This window comes from Artibeus jamaicensis, unplaced genomic scaffold (assembly GCF_021234435.1).
Source record: "Artibeus jamaicensis isolate MK-2021 breed Jamaican fruit bat unplaced genomic scaffold, CSHL_Jam_final contig_391, whole genome shotgun sequence".
NCBI classification, from domain to species: Eukaryota; Metazoa; Chordata; class Mammalia; order Chiroptera; family Phyllostomidae; genus Artibeus; species Artibeus jamaicensis.
Window position 1 is genome coordinate 10,035,895 of NW_026521814.1, and position 15,730 is coordinate 10,051,624.

General features: G+C 36.6%; 1 protein-coding gene across 4 annotated transcripts in view; it reads left to right on the forward strand.

Annotated features, from left to right (window-relative positions):
* METAP1D (methionyl aminopeptidase type 1D, mitochondrial) overlaps positions 1-15,730 on the forward strand; it is an 82,147-nt gene that overhangs the window by 41,534 nt on the left and 24,883 nt on the right. Inside the window, exon 2 of one of the 4 annotated variants that reach the window (XM_037151284.2) lies at positions 8,449-8,590. The exons of the other annotated variants lie outside the window; for them this stretch is intronic. The gene's annotated coding sequence lies outside the window, so the exon portion shown is untranslated. The remainder of the gene's footprint in view (positions 1-8,448; positions 8,591-15,730) is intronic. 4 annotated transcript variants of the gene reach the window in all.

Genomic DNA, 15,730 nt, shown 5'->3' on the forward strand with positions numbered 1-15,730 from the left:
TGCACTGTTGGTGGGAATGCAGATTGGTGTAGCCAGTATGGAAAACAGTATGGAAGTTCCTCAAAAAATTAAAAATGGAACTGCCTTATGACCTAGCAATTCTACTTCTGGTTATATATCTGAAGAAACAAAAAACACTAATTTGAAAAAACATATGCATCCCTATGTTCATTACATTGTTATTTACATTAGCCAAGTTATGGAAGCAATCTGAGTGCTCATCACTAGACAAGTGGAGCCCTGGCTGGGTGGTTCAGTTGGTTGGAGTGTCATCCTATGCACTGGGGTTGCAGGTTTGATTCCTTGTCAGGACAAGTGCTCAGATTGCAGGTTCTCTCCCTAGTCTGGGTGTGTGCAGGAGGCAGCCAGTCAGTGTTTCCCTCTCCCTCCTTGCCTCTCTCTATAAGGTCAGTAAGCAAGTCCTTAGGTGAGGACTAAAAAAATGTTAATAGACAGGCAGATAAAAAGGTGGTACATAGCATATGCGGTGGAATATTACTTAGTCATAAAAAATGAAATCTTGCCATTTGGGACAGCATGGATAGACCTAAAGGGTATTATGCATGAAATAAGCCAGCCAGAGAAAGACAAATACTGTATGGTTTCACTTAATGTGTGGAATCTAAAGAACAAAATAAATGCACAAATAAAATAGAAACAGGCTCATAGATACAGAGAACAGACTGACTGATGGTTATCAGAGGGGAGGGGACTTGGGAAACTGGGTGAAAAAAAGGTGAAGAGAGTAAGAACTACAAATTGGTAGTTACAAAATAGTCACAGGGATATAAAGTATAGCATAGGGAATATGGTCAATAATATTGTAATAACTATGCATGGTCTGGTACCAGGCAGATACTGGAAAGAGTGGGGGGACCACTTTGTAAGTTGTATAATTGTCCAACCACGATACTGGACACCTGAAACTAATACAAAATAATATTGAATATTACAAAGTAAATAAATAAAGAGCTTCCAAATTCAGCAAAAAAGAGAAATACAGATGCTTGTGTATGTTTATATTTCCTAACTCACTTCACCGAAGGAAATAGAATCAGTAATTTTACAATGCAGTCAGCACATTTAGTGCCCATATCTTTGTTTCTAAGTACCATTCTGCAGTAAAAAGAACAGGGGTCCTTGGATTGATTTCAAGATTAGGCAGAGAAAATACAAGATGAGTATAGAGCATCCTGTGATACCAGAAAATGAGGGATGCTACAAATAAAGGGACAGAAACCAACCTGAAAGAGTTTGAGCAACAAAACAATGATAGAATTGGATTATAATCCAAAGAAAAGAGTAAATATCCACAAGCCCACACTGATATACAAAAGTCAATTAAAAAGAGGGTAAAGGAGATCACATACGTATATGGTGACAGAAGGAGACTAACATTTGAGTAATGAGTATGCAATCAATATATAGATGATATAATATTGTACACTTGAAACTAATATAATCTTATTCACCAATGTCATACCAATGAGTTTCACTTTAAAAATAAAAAGAATTAACATCGTCAAAATGTCCATACTACCCTAATCAATTTATAGACTCAACATGATTCCTATCAAGATTCCAACAATATATTTCAGAGAACTAGAACAAGTATTTTAAAAATTATATGGAACCACAAAAGTCCCTGCATAGCAACTGCAATCCTGAGAAAGAAGAACAAGGTTGGAGGAATCATGCTACCTCATTTCAATCTATACTATACTATACTATACTATACTATACTATACTATACTATACTATACTATACAAAACATCATGGTACTGCCATAAAAACAGACACATAGATCAATGGAACAGAACAGAAGCCCAGAAATAAGTTCACACCTTTATAGTCTATTAATATTTGACAGAGGAAGCAAGCACATACAATGGGCTAATAATAGTTTATTCAGTAAATGGTGTTGGGGAAATTGGACAGATATATACATAAAAATTAAACTAGGTCAGCTTCTTATACCACACACAAGAATAAATTCAAAATGAATCAAAGACTTAAATGTTAAACTCAAAACCATAAAAATCCTAGAAGAAAATATAAGTAGCAAACCCTCAGACATAGCTCGTAGCAATATATTATCAGCTATAGCTCCCTAGGCAAGGGAAATGAGAAAAAAATGAACAAATGGGATTTTATCAAACTAAAAAGGTTTTGCACAGCAAAGGAAAGCATCAACAAAATAAAAAGACAATGCACAGAATGGGAGAACATATTCACTGGTATATGTGATGTGGGGTTGATATCTAAAATGTATAAAACTCAACACCAATAAAGCAAACAACCCAATTAAAAAATAGGCAAAGGACCTGAATAGAGACTTCTACAAAGAGGGCATACAGATGGCCAACAGACATATGAAAAGATGCTCAATGTTACTAATCGTCAGAGAAACGCAAATTAAAACCACAATGAGATGCCATCTCACACCTGTCAGGTTGGCTGTAATCAATAAACCAACAAGTGCTGGCGAGGATGTGGAGAAAGGGGAACATGGGAATGCAGATTGGCGCAGCCACTGTGGAAAGCAGTATGGAATTACCTCAAAAATTAAAATGGATCTGCCTTTTGACCCAGAGATCCCATTTCTGGGAATATATCCAAAGGAACCCAAAATACTAATTTGAAAGAACATAAGCACCCCTATGTTCATTGCAGCATTATTTTCAATCACCAAGATATGGAAGCAGCTCAAATGTCCATCAGTAGATGAGTGGATAAAACCACTATGGGGCATTTAAACAATGGAATACTATTCAGTTGTAAAAAAGAAGAGTTTAATCCTTTGCGACAGTATAGATGGACCTAAAGAACATTATGCTGAGTGAAATAAGCCAGTCAGAGAAAGACAAATCCAACATGGTTTCACTCATATGTAGAATCTGATGAACAAACAAGCAAATGGAGGCAGACTCATAGAGAGCAGGCTGACAGCTAAGGCAGGAGTAAGAGGTGGAGGGATTGAGCAAAAACAAAGCAGGGCTCATGGATGTGGACAACAGTGTGGTGACTGCATGACTGCAGGAGAGTGGGGGATATGAGGGAACTAAATGGTAATGGAAAAAAACAATAAAAATTAAGTAATTAAAAAAGACATATAATCTTATTAACCAATGTCACATCAATGTATTTAGTTTTAAAAATACTAAATCATAAATAGAAAATTACTATTAGAGTAGTAATTACTATTACTGCTATTACTATTACTATTACCATCCACCAATGGTTGCTAATCTTAGCAAAAATAGATTTGAAAATATCTCCTGCAAAATATTGAATAATTACACTCTAGCTGGTGTAGCTCAGTGGATTGAGCACGGGCCTGCGAACCAGACAATCGCGGTTCGATTCCCAGTCAGGGCACATGCCTGGGTTGCAGACCAGTTCCCTGCAGGCCAGTTCCCATCAGGGGACGCACAAAAGGCAACCATACATTGATGTTTCTCTCCCTCTCTCCTTTCCTTCCCCTCTAAAGATAAATAAATAAAATATTTTTTAAAATATTGAATAATTACAATGGAAAATAGTACCTTTTTCATTCATAGTGATATTAAACCTATTTTGAGTGATAGCTTATCGATCTCTGTGTGCCAGCTGCCATGCTAAATAAGTACTTAATCTCTATGAATTTATTTAATGCTTACAATGATTTTTTATTTTCCCATTTTTAACAGATGAAGAAACTAAGGCACAGAATAGTTAACTTGTGGAAGGTTGACAGCTAGTAAATCTTAGAGCCAGAACTGAAGCTAGACGGTTCAGTTACACTGGCTCCGTTTAAGTTCTGAACAATCATTAACTATACCTGCCCGTCTTGGTGAAGTCTGGGTGGAGTGATAATGGTCCTCCAGAGCCTCTGTGTGTTTCCCATCAGGGCGGCTGTACTAGAGCATGAGATGTTCACTCTGGTGTTAAGGATAAGGTAAGAGGGGTTGCTTGAACTTCAAAACAAACTTAATTTTTTTCACTTGCTGTAGAAGTTGGAAAAGTTGAAGCAACCTGAGAATCCTGGCTCTGAAACTGGTACAGGTTTTATAAGAAGGATGAGACTTCACTTTGTTCTCTTGTCTCCAGTGCTTTCAGTGCTGCTCAGCCTCCATCTACTTTCCAGTGGAGGGAAGGAGGCTGAAAATGGGAAGTGGAAGGCAGCAGAGTGGACTTCTCACTTTCCTAATTGCCCAACAACGTGGAGCACCTGTTCCGTAAGCAACCATATAGTAAATGGCAGCCACAATCCCAGGCTAGCTCAGCACGTAATGTAGCTGAAATACTAGGTGCTTGCAGCTGAATGTTTCTTAGCTTTTGTTATCATTACAGATATGTAGTATTTCAGTTAAATTATGGGCAAATAGGCTAGCCTGAGAATTTAGCCACATCGTTTATGTAAAAAAATGCTTTCCAAACAGCTAAGTCCACATATTTATCTTAGTGTAGAACCAACTTTATCTATAATCTAGATCACCTACCCAAATATTCTGCTTCAAGCACACTGTAAATAGCAATTATTGTTTTGATAGTAAAGTGAAAAACACCTCTAATGTGTTAGGGAATCATAGATACACTGTGACTGGGACCAAATTTTAATTAGCTAAGATAGTTAAAAATTTCTAGCAATACAAAAAAAATCATCTGCTTTTCATTTGTCATATATGAACTTTTATTTACCAGTCTACCTAAAACACTGAAATGTATTAATGTAGCTATCTGAACCACTTGTAGGTCTTCAGACTTGTGTGGCAAAAGGATTGATCATTATAATGTGCTTCAGGCTACAGGCTAGAATAATTCAAAGGAAATGTGCATTACTAATATGGTGAAGCTCATAAATTCTCAATGTCAGTTTGCCACTTGTGGCTGCAAATTGCAGTCAGGCTGGTTGGCTGGAGGCAAAAAGACTAGAGGTACATAATATTTCTGAGGTCTGAAGTTAGCAGTCACCAAAAACAAATATTGCCAGTCTTTTTCAGATTTCTCCATGAGATCAGTATCATCTAGTGCTGGCCAACCTGAGGGCAAGGCAGACTTGGTAATGACGAAACTTCAGATATAAGTGTGGATTCTGCCCATGTCAGTTCACCGCAGCCTCCTTTGTGGATTTGTAGCCTTTCTATATGATACACATTATTCCCGAAATACCTACTTAGTAGATATTTTTAATGCAAAAAATCTACTTGCTACCTCAGGTTTTATACCACAAAGGTAGAAATAGACCTTCTCTTACTCTGCATTGTTCTTCAACACTTCCATTGTTGAACTTCTGGGAAGACTCTCGTGACTCTGTACTTCATCACGATGGACAAGCCCAAAACACTTTTTTAGATTCCAGCTGGGATCTAAACTTACATCACACTGCACTCAGAAACTAAATGTCCAGCCTTGTGCTCCAGTGCACTTTTAAGAGTTTGACTTGCATGGTATATGAGCAACTAAAATTCTGGGCCCCCGGATTACTGCTGCGGTTGTGAACTCCAAATTAGAAATGTGTAAATAACTTTATAGTTCTACCATCAAGAAGTCCTAGTCCTGGGCCTTCCTAGCTTACAGCCGAGGAGCAACTTCAGGTCAATGCTCATTTTAAATGCTCAGTTTTTCATGTATAAACAGCACCCCAGATTTAAAATAAGTCTTCTATTACCTATACTTCTTAGAATTCTTTAGAAAAGATAGTTTCTTAGTGCTGAATCAAATACTTTTAAAACTTTTTATTATTAAAAATTCAAATACAGGGAAAAGGGTATAATAAATTCTTTCATGTTATTATCTATAGATCAGATATTTGTAAAGAAAGAAATAGCATTTTGTTTTTTCTGTCAACTGTGTAGCATGGTGATTTTCCAGACTTGAAGGTGGAGTTAGAAGTAGTATCATGAGACTCACGGAGAAAAATACATCAGGAGAGCATTTGCTCAGAGGAAGCAATAGAGAGAGGATCCCCCAGCCCTTCTACAACTTTAAGATTTATTGCTCTTTCTAGGGGCAAATCAAACTGAGTACAAGAGGACCCTAGGAACTAGTGTCATACAGAGTCCTTGTTCATAAGGCTGACAAAGACCGAACTGTAAACTTAGATAAATAAGTATAGAATAATAAATCTAAAGATGTTTTGATTCTCCTCTCTCCCCCCATGATTAGGTTATCAATTTCTGGAACTGTTTTAAATATCAACCCCTGCCACCAGTCTGTCCTTCTCTTTTTGGTGCCTTTAGTTTATTGGCATTTTAGCACCTGTTAGCCCACCCAGGTCAGCCCTTCAGAATATTTGGGAGAGACAAGGTGAGAGAGGGTGCGTTGGCTGTGATGGACAGGAAAGTGTAGGTAACCCCAGTTAGTCTCAACTCCTTTTTTAAAGTGAGAGTCTGTATGTATGTTTTCTTTTTTATATGTTAAGGAACATAAAAATATGACACTAAAGTATCATACTTCAATTTTTAAAACTGAAGAAAAATAAGTTTAAGATTACTGCCCTATATTTAGGCAGAAAGTTCAGTGGAAAACATTTTATTTATAAAGTAACCAAGAATATAAAATACCCAGGAATAAACAAATAATAAGAAACATGCAGGACCTTTATAAAGAAAGCAATTGAACTCCACAGAATGGTTACTACAAATACTGCAGCAAATGTGAAGAAATCTCATCTTAAATAAAAACAACTAAGTGTTGTGAAGAGTTATATTCCCCCTAGATTAACCCATATATTCAATGTAAACCCAATTAATATGGTTGAAATGCAAATGGCAAACTGAAAAGACATTTGAAACAACATAGTGCATAGATCTCAGAGTACTCGTAAGAATAAGTCAAGCAAAAAAAACAACCCAAAATCCGCAGTGCAACATACAGATCTTGTGCTGTGGAAATGTACACGTGAAACTCGTATGACCCCATGGAGCAATGTCACTCCAATGCATGTAATTAGAAATTTTTAAACACCAAGAGGCCTCAATGGAGAATCACAAAAGAGTATAAATACATAAATAAAGGGAAAGATCTTCAACCTCAGCAATATCTGAAGAAAAATAAGTAAAAGCGAGATACCATTTTTCATTTATGAGACTAGCAGTAATATTGGTGAAGGCGTAGGCAAATAAGTGCCATGGGAATATAAATTGCTGTTTTGTGGAGAACAGCTTTGCAAAAATGTCAAAATTTTGCATGCTTCTTAACCCAGAGAATTCTACTTTTAGGAATTTAAACCAAAAAGAATATTGGTCATAAGTACAGCTGTATTTGTAAAATGTATATTATGCAAGGGAAAAAAACTAAAAAAACCTCCTACCTAAATGCTCATCATTGGTTAAATAAAGTACCATGTGACCCATCCGTAAAAAGAACACTATGAAACCACTAAAGCAACCCAAGAGGCCGAGAAAGGGCCATGTAGGTCTACATTGTTTTGTTAGAGAAGGGTGTCTTCTATATGTTACAGAGATAAATTAATTGCTTTTAAGATAGCTGTTTAATAAAACTACAGGTATAGATAGAATGTGTTTAAAATATGAAATTAATCTATAAAATATAATAACAGTATATATTAGTGGATACATAGAGAATGTTCTAAAGTGTATTTGCTGAATGTCAACAGTGATCAGTCCAGGAAGACTTTTGCTGTTTTTTTGTTATTTACTATTTCTGCTTTTTCATCCTTGTTATAAAATATCTAATACCACATATGTACCATTTTCATAATAAGGAAAAACAAAACATGGGCTTCTCATGAAATCTGGCTCATTCTTTGTGGTTTCAGGAGAGGGCAGAGCACATCCACTAAGAGGATGACCTTTCAGAAGAGGATTCAGAATGAAAAAGTTAATGCTAGACCTTGTCTTCACAGCTGCCAAAGACCCACTGAAGGGCTTCCCCTGGGTGGGATGTGACTATGTCACTTCCATACTTGTTTTTAGAACACACCTGAATCATAAGGAACAGACTAAGTGGTAGGCTGGATGTGCAGAATAGTATTCTGGCACACTGAGTGCTAGACCAAATCATCTCTTGATCAGACCCGATGTAAGTCAGTTGTGACGAGGCAAGAAAAAGGAAACTGTGGAGTTGCCGTTTGTGAGTTCACGTCTGTTGCTCTCCATGTTCCTTGTCAGATTCTTTCTGGTTGACTCAGGGCTGGATCCAGGTGACCAACCGGCAGCTTTTTCTAAGGGCCGGTTCTGCTTTTTCTTGTTCCCCTTCTCTTCTTCACTTTCTAGGAGCCCTCAGCAGGCAAGTCAGAATTATTGTCCAGAGTGAGGGCTGTGTCCTCATCTGGGCTGCTGTATGTTTTTACAGATACCATACATCTGACCCTACCCTTGGGAGCCAGCATCATTGGAGCTGGGCTCCCCAAATTTCATTCTTTTTTCTCAAATGAAAAGGGTTTTTTTTTTTTACAGACTTCCGTCTAATGCTTTTTTTGAACTTACACTTTGATATCTCAGAAATCTGTCCCTGTGGGTGTTCACTTGGATTCTGAAAATGGAGCTGGGATGTTAAAGTGGTTTCTGAATAAATAATGAAACATGTGTTCAAAGTCTGCAACTCTTCCTTCTCCTTAACCACATCCTAGATAACCCGCCAATGGTGAGTGTCATTTGTGTGAACAGATTCTCTAGTTTTAGTTTTCAGGGCCTTTTTTTTTCATTCTAGCTGTCTGAATGATTAATGTGACTAGGAAAATACTGTTGACCCATTTAAATCATGTCAAACAACATCCATTGCTCATCTACATAATGAAATACACGCTGAACATTACATCTTAAGTGTGGGAGCCACTGAACTAAAAAGTAATGTTTTACTTATGTTGCTTATGAAATAAATTATAAGACATTAGGACTGACTATAGCACTAAATATGAAACTATTCAAATGGTAATTGTCAATGAAAATAACCTATAACTGAAACAGCTAATAGCTTTAGTTGCTAATTAGAGGAAGTGGAGGTGGTTGCATGCAACAGGGTAAGCTTTGAAAGTCTTTGTGTCAGAATGCGGTTTAATATTTGACTGTTATAGAATTTATTGGATATGGTTGAGTTTTTCCATTGTTAATCAGTGGTTGTGAAAATAACAGTTTGCTGAAAAATTAGAAAAATGGTTTGACATTTTTATCATGCTTTCATTAAATTGGTCCTTGAATAATTTTAAAGACAGCTAATTTATCGTTGAAACTATTTTGATCAATGATCAGATAACAAAGATAAGCTTTGACTACATTTGAAATAATTAAACTTTGTAAAGACGTCATTTACAGGGTGTTTAAATAAATGGAAAATTTTAAGGCACTGAATTTAGGTTATCAGGTTTCCATGGTTACACCTTTTCAAGTTATTTTGTGTATTGTGTAATATGTCTGTGAGTCACTGATAATTATTTGTTTTTTTGTTTGCTCTGTTAGCAGTTCTGTGTTTAGCTGAATTTAATACAGTTTGCATGGCTTACTTTGGTTTGTGTGTATTTTAGTGTTGGTGATTGACAGTGATTGAAGATTTCTTATGGAGTGCTTACCCTTTTTTTGTCATAAATGATGTATGTTGGTAGTGCTTGAAATGTAAATAAGTTCTTCCCATATCACTGTTTAATAAACAGGAATTTTTATGCCAAGAAGAATTCTTGGTGCATTTGAACAATAAGGCTTGGTAACTGCTAGGATATTTCTGTTAAATAGTTGCACACCGAGACAGATACGTTGAAATTCTTACAGACTTTAAAAGGTTACAGAACTTACCAACAAAAACAAAAGTTTATGGATAAGCACAACATTGACTAAACATTATTTAGTAACATAATAAAAATAGCAGTGTTCCTACCTGATCCTTAAAATTGTTTGTGGTAGCCCTGGCTGGTGTGGCTCAGTGGATGGAGCACAGGCTTTGAACCAAAGAGTCACTGGTTTGATTCCCAGTCAGGGCACTTGCCTAGGTTGCAGGCCAGGTCTCCAGTGGAGAGCATGCGAGAGGCAACTACACACTGATGTTTCTTTCCCTCTCTTTCTCCTTCCCTTCCCCTCTCTCTAAAAATAAATAAATAAAATCTTTTAAAAATTGTTCATGATAGTGAACATTATAGGGAATGTCTTCACTGCCAAGTGGAATCTTTCTATACCATGATTTCTCCATTTCACTCTTTCTACAAATATAAAAACTATTCTGTATACTAATATGTTTGGAAGGATATGATTCTTGAGAAAAGCTGGAGTCTCTTATGCCTGTGAATAGAAGAAGAGATTTTCCTTAGAACCTCACAATTAGCCATCCACATCTTAGGAAGGCTCCACCAAGACTCTCAGAAAAATTTCAGAATTGGGCTGTGCGTAATTTACTGAGTTTAAGCATTCTCTCTGTGCTCTACAATCATGAGATGCTGTCTAGTTTGTAAAGTATGTATACACCTGCAGTCTCATTTGATTATCAGGGTGGCCCTGTGATAAAGGCATTTAAGGTCCAGTGCTTTGGATGAAGTGATTTTTAAGTAGCAGCTCTGGGACCAATGCACTTCGTGAAGTACTTACTTTGTGAATTATCTAAAGCACACTCTGAAATTCAGGCTGGTTTCTACCTACTTAAAGTCCATTTTAGAGTGACCTTCTCCCACGGTCAGGCAACCAGTGGTCCTAATTACCATTTATCAAGTGCTTCCCTTGTGCCACTTTCCAGGCCTCCTGTCACACGACGATCCCAGCAATCCTGGGAGGAAGGTGTTTCTGTTAGCAGATGAGGAAGCTAAGGCTTAACTAACTTGTCCGAGCAAACCAACTAGTGCCAGAGAAGGAAACCAATTTAAACAAGAGCTCAAATACAATTAGGGAGGCGCCATTTTGAAGGAGAATCCCATTCACTAGCAAAATATGAAGTGTTTTGAATTCCACAACGTTTCCTGCTTTTTACCTCCAAATTGGCAATATTTTATGTAGGTATTTTGGGATTGGTTTTCTTTTTGTAACACTCTGGTAGAAGTATAGTTCCAAAAATATTCGGTACGTTTCACATGAGATAATAAACACATTTTAAATACTGTGCACATCAGAGATTTCACTATTATGGTTAGGTTGAAGACTTGAATCTAAAAATGAGATGACGCGTTGGTCATTTCACCAAGTGTGAATGATCTCTGTCAGCTCAGGTTTTCAAGTAAAATGGTGTTTTCAGTTATAAGAGGCTGCCTGCCTTGTACATTTAAAGAGTATACATTTTGTTAACTGTGTGGTGGTTGTTTTAATTTTTACTCTTCAGTACAAAAATAATGGTTTTATAGTTGAGTATATCTGAAAAAAAATACGAGGGCCAGTGTGTAAAGAGGCTTCTGTTGGACTCTTCTTTTAAGCCTGCGCCATTTTAATACATGGCACTTTTTGCATTCATGCTTGAAGCTATGGAGGGATTATTTATCTGTGTGGTTAACTAAGTCTACACAGTTGAGTTTGGATATAAAACTGTTTGTGAGAACATAACGGTAACAGTCCAAAAAGCTGCCTTCTGGTCATTTGGAATTTTGTCTTTTACTGAAGAAGCTACTGTGTGTTTTCTCATTATTTTTCTTGTGAAAATAGTACCTAATGCATGATCTTAGCTGCTCTTGTCTCTCATCTATGTAATCACAACTACAGACATTTGGAAATAGACTTTTCCTGGAGCTTTGGCTTTCTCATTTTAGGTTGTGATTGTTGACTGACCGAACGACCTACCCACCACTCCTGTGGGCTGGTTGCAGGGCAGAGACAAAACCCCACAGTTGTTGTGACAACCACTGTTTCTGCTAAAACGTTTTCTTTTTTTTTTTTCATGTCTTTCACTTGGAGTTATATAGTGAAAACATTCTCAGGAAAATATTAAGATCGTAGGTTTTGGGAGGTGGTTTTGGTGTTAATACTGCAGTTTGGCCAAAGCTCTGAGCTATTTTATACCGATTGTTTGCATAAATAACTTTAAGTAGCTCATGAAAAGAGGAGGGAAAAGAGAAACAGAAATAAATCTAACAATATAACTAAAGCATGTTGCATATAGCATTCAGTTGACACTATTGTAAGATGAAAACCAAAATTACACTCTTTTCAAATGCTTTAATACAATTGAAAAATATTCACATTAAAGCTGTTATTTTGATCATAAACTAAAAGTCCTAATGTCTTCTATTACTGAATATTTTTATCAAAAACACTAATATTTAATAGTATTTTCATGAAAGTAGTGTTTATGAATATGCTTTTGAAAAAATAAAGAAGGATTTTCTTAATATATCAATTATTTTAAACTTATGATGTTTTTATATGGACTTTCTCTAAAATTGAACCCTATGTGTGATTTCTGTGAAATTGTTCTTTCTGATTCTTACTTATGTGCTTGAATATAAATTTTGTTCTATTTTCCTCTTCTTTTCCTCTTCTTTAACCACAGTGTGTGAGGTAACAGGGAGTTTCTTTTTTTTCTGGAGACTTTGGAAAGTTGAAGTTTGCCAGATGTTCTGTGCTAACCCAGAAGTGTGTGTTCTCTGGGTCTCAGGACTGTGTGAAATTCTTTTTTGTTTCTTTGTTAGAACGACATTTGCTTTTGGTTCATTTCGGCGTTGTACTTCTGCTCTGATCAGAGCTCGTCTTTTATTCTGTATTTAAATGATATTACGGCATCCAGAAAATCTGGCAAAGAAAATGATATTTTGATGACATTTTTCACAGGGCATAACTAGAATGAATTATTACATTTTAACCATAGCCCTAATAAACAGCTCCTTTATTTCCCCTAAGAGAACACAATATTTCTTTGTCCATGAAGTTGCCTGAGTATATGTATTGTTGAAGTGCTAAAGAGCTGCTTTCTCTAAACTTTAGCTGAGAGACAGTAGGATTTCCTAAGCATATACTATTTCAGTGTGACTCAACATTTTATGATTATAAAGATGAATTTAGATTAAAATTTTGAAGTAAACATTTTTATCTTAAATGGATAAATTTCATACAATAGTCCTATTTTCTTATGGAAATTAATGATTTCTGTATAATTTCCACTTACCCACCAAATGATCTGCTTTTAGTTTTAGGCTTTGAGTTCTTCATTATAATCGTTGACACCCGTCCCCAGCTGTAGCTGAGCCAGCATAAATACATTGTTTTCTAGGCCCACAAATGTGAGTCTACTTTAGTAAGTAGGTATGTTTGTTAATCTGTGTTTCTAGAATAGGTGTCTCCCAAGAAGTGGGGGACTGCTTTTTGTTAAAATCATGGGTCCCAGGGTGCTAGCGTTGTACACTAATGAATCATCACATGTTATCCAATTAGCTTTTGTAAAGAAGCTAAATGAAGTATTTTCTTAAACCCTTTCTGAACTTGTCATTGATGTTATACTATATCAGTTGCTATTGATAAATTTTAAAAAGGAGGAGGGATGTGCACGGAGCCGACTTCCTGACGGAGCCTTGGGGAAGGTCATGTTTTGCCACGACCTGGGCATCATTCTTGAATGTTGTTATTATTGGAAGAGAATGCCCTCAGGCCACAGCTCTTCCTCTCCCCAGAAGTACTCCAGCTCTGGCTGACTTTCCAGCTCCTCTTCTCTGGAACCAGGACTCCCAGGCTCTGTTGTAATGGCTTGATGAGTTCTGACATCCACAAGCCAGTGTCTGTGTTGAAGACCTCCATCACACCGTCATTGGCCTGCTTACTTCGGTTAGTAGAGAATGATGGAGTCTCAGAGATACCGTGCACTGAGAGCATTATGCCACTACAGCAAATTTTTGTTTCAGGGTAAAAGTGACTTGTGATGTTTTGTCACTTAAAATATCTTACACATTTCTTTTTGTATTTCTTTCGGTCTTTGTTACTGTTTTAGCAGTCTTTTAAGACCACAGAATGTCAGATTACAGTGCTCTTAAGAACAACACTGTTGGATGTCAAGTAGAATCTTTACTTCAGATGGGTTATTTATGCCAGTGTACTTTAGACTCAAATGTGCTTTATATTGAGCATTAAAGAACATGATCCATTTTCTAATACCTGCATCACCACTGGGTCTGCATTTTCTCTATAAATGTTGTTTAATAAACACTTTAGCTTTATCATTCAGAGGCTGTTTCCAAATGCTGTTAATTAGTGGGGAAAATGTTTTTTAAGGGTTTGTGAAATAGATCTACCCTTCTTGTAATGGCATCTTAGCTTGAAATCCAGGAAGCAATGGTGTATGGTGTCCATATCCACGATTTCCTGAATTGGAGAAAAAGTGTGGAAAGCATCTGGAGAGAAGGGGCTCTTTACCAGCTTGTTTCCTGTAAGCTCAATTGGAAGACCTTGTCTGTGCAAATAGATTTCAAAATAGAGCCTGCCCTTTGACTGTCTCCATAATTACATGGCTTGCTCTGTATTTTATTTGGCAGCCAGGGCAGTTAACCCCTGGAAGGAAGGGGCTGATGGCATGGCCGGCGTGGCTCCCCAGACATGTCCATGGGAATGAATAAACCACTGTTTGGAGAAGCCCATAGCTAAAAATCACACCAGAATAGGCTTCAACTGAACTGAAACTTTTTGAAAACAAGTTTAATAATGTTTATTATGATTGGTTTAAAAACTGACTTTGTCTTTATTGTGTAGATGGTAGAATGATATTAATTGTTTTTTTTTAATTGGAATTGGAGGAGTTCCTTGTTGCTTTGATGTAATCAGCATCTGTCAACAGAATGAATTTGCTTTTGTTTAGTATCAAGGGCCCTTGTCCTTTAGCTTTGCCCAATCAGTATCTGCTTCAGCCTAGGGCATTCCCTTAGCTGGGGTTTTTTTTGTTGTTCAACAAATGCACAGGTTATATCTTGGGAAACCTGAGCTTCTGTTTTAGTCAAGAAATATAAGGCATGGGTGCATTTGCAATGTTCTCTTTTGGACCCGAAACACACAGTGCCGTGAGATCCCGAGCTCCTACTCTGGGTTGGAGTTCATGAAGGGTGATCTTTCTGTGGTTCTAATTCTGCCTCGAAAGTATGTTTCTATGGTGCAATCCTTCTGAGCTTACTGTAGGAAGCAATATTTCTAAACACTTAAAAATATCTCAATTGGCTTTTTTAAGTTAATGTATTATTTAAGCAAATAATTTGGTTTAAAATTTAAATTATCAGTGAGTGTAAGAGCTGTATTTGAAAATGAATTAGCAAAACATTGTTGTTTTCTCTCTTAGTAATCATAAATCATTTAAATCTGGCAGGCATTCCTCCCTTCATCCAAAATAATTGCCTCTATTTGTAAAATCAATTAGATGTTGATATGCTATAAATAATAGTTTTGTTACTAGACTTTGGCATTTGCTGATCATTATGAAAAAATACACTCAGTAAGACATTTTACAGGTGTCTTTTAAATTACATATTATCTCTGGTTGACATTGTTGGCTAAGTAATATAGTATAGGCTACTTTATTGCGTTGTTTTCTACTTAGATATTTGATGCCTCTGAAATGTACCATAACTGGGAATTGATGGCACACCACAGGGTGAAAGTGCTTCCCTGGAAATGTACAATGAAAAATATAAGTACTAATAGCCCACACTTGAGTACAAATATGCTTTGTTCAGTTTTACAACTGATTAAAATAACAACTATTTAAGTGTCTCTTTGAAAGTTCATTCAGACCTCTCCCTTAAAAGTACTTGCTGACCAAAAACAACCCCTCACATTATCAAGGGTAAATCGGCTTAATCAAGGGTCATCGGTAGAGGTGCACATAAAAACCCAGGGCTCAGTGGGTGAAATG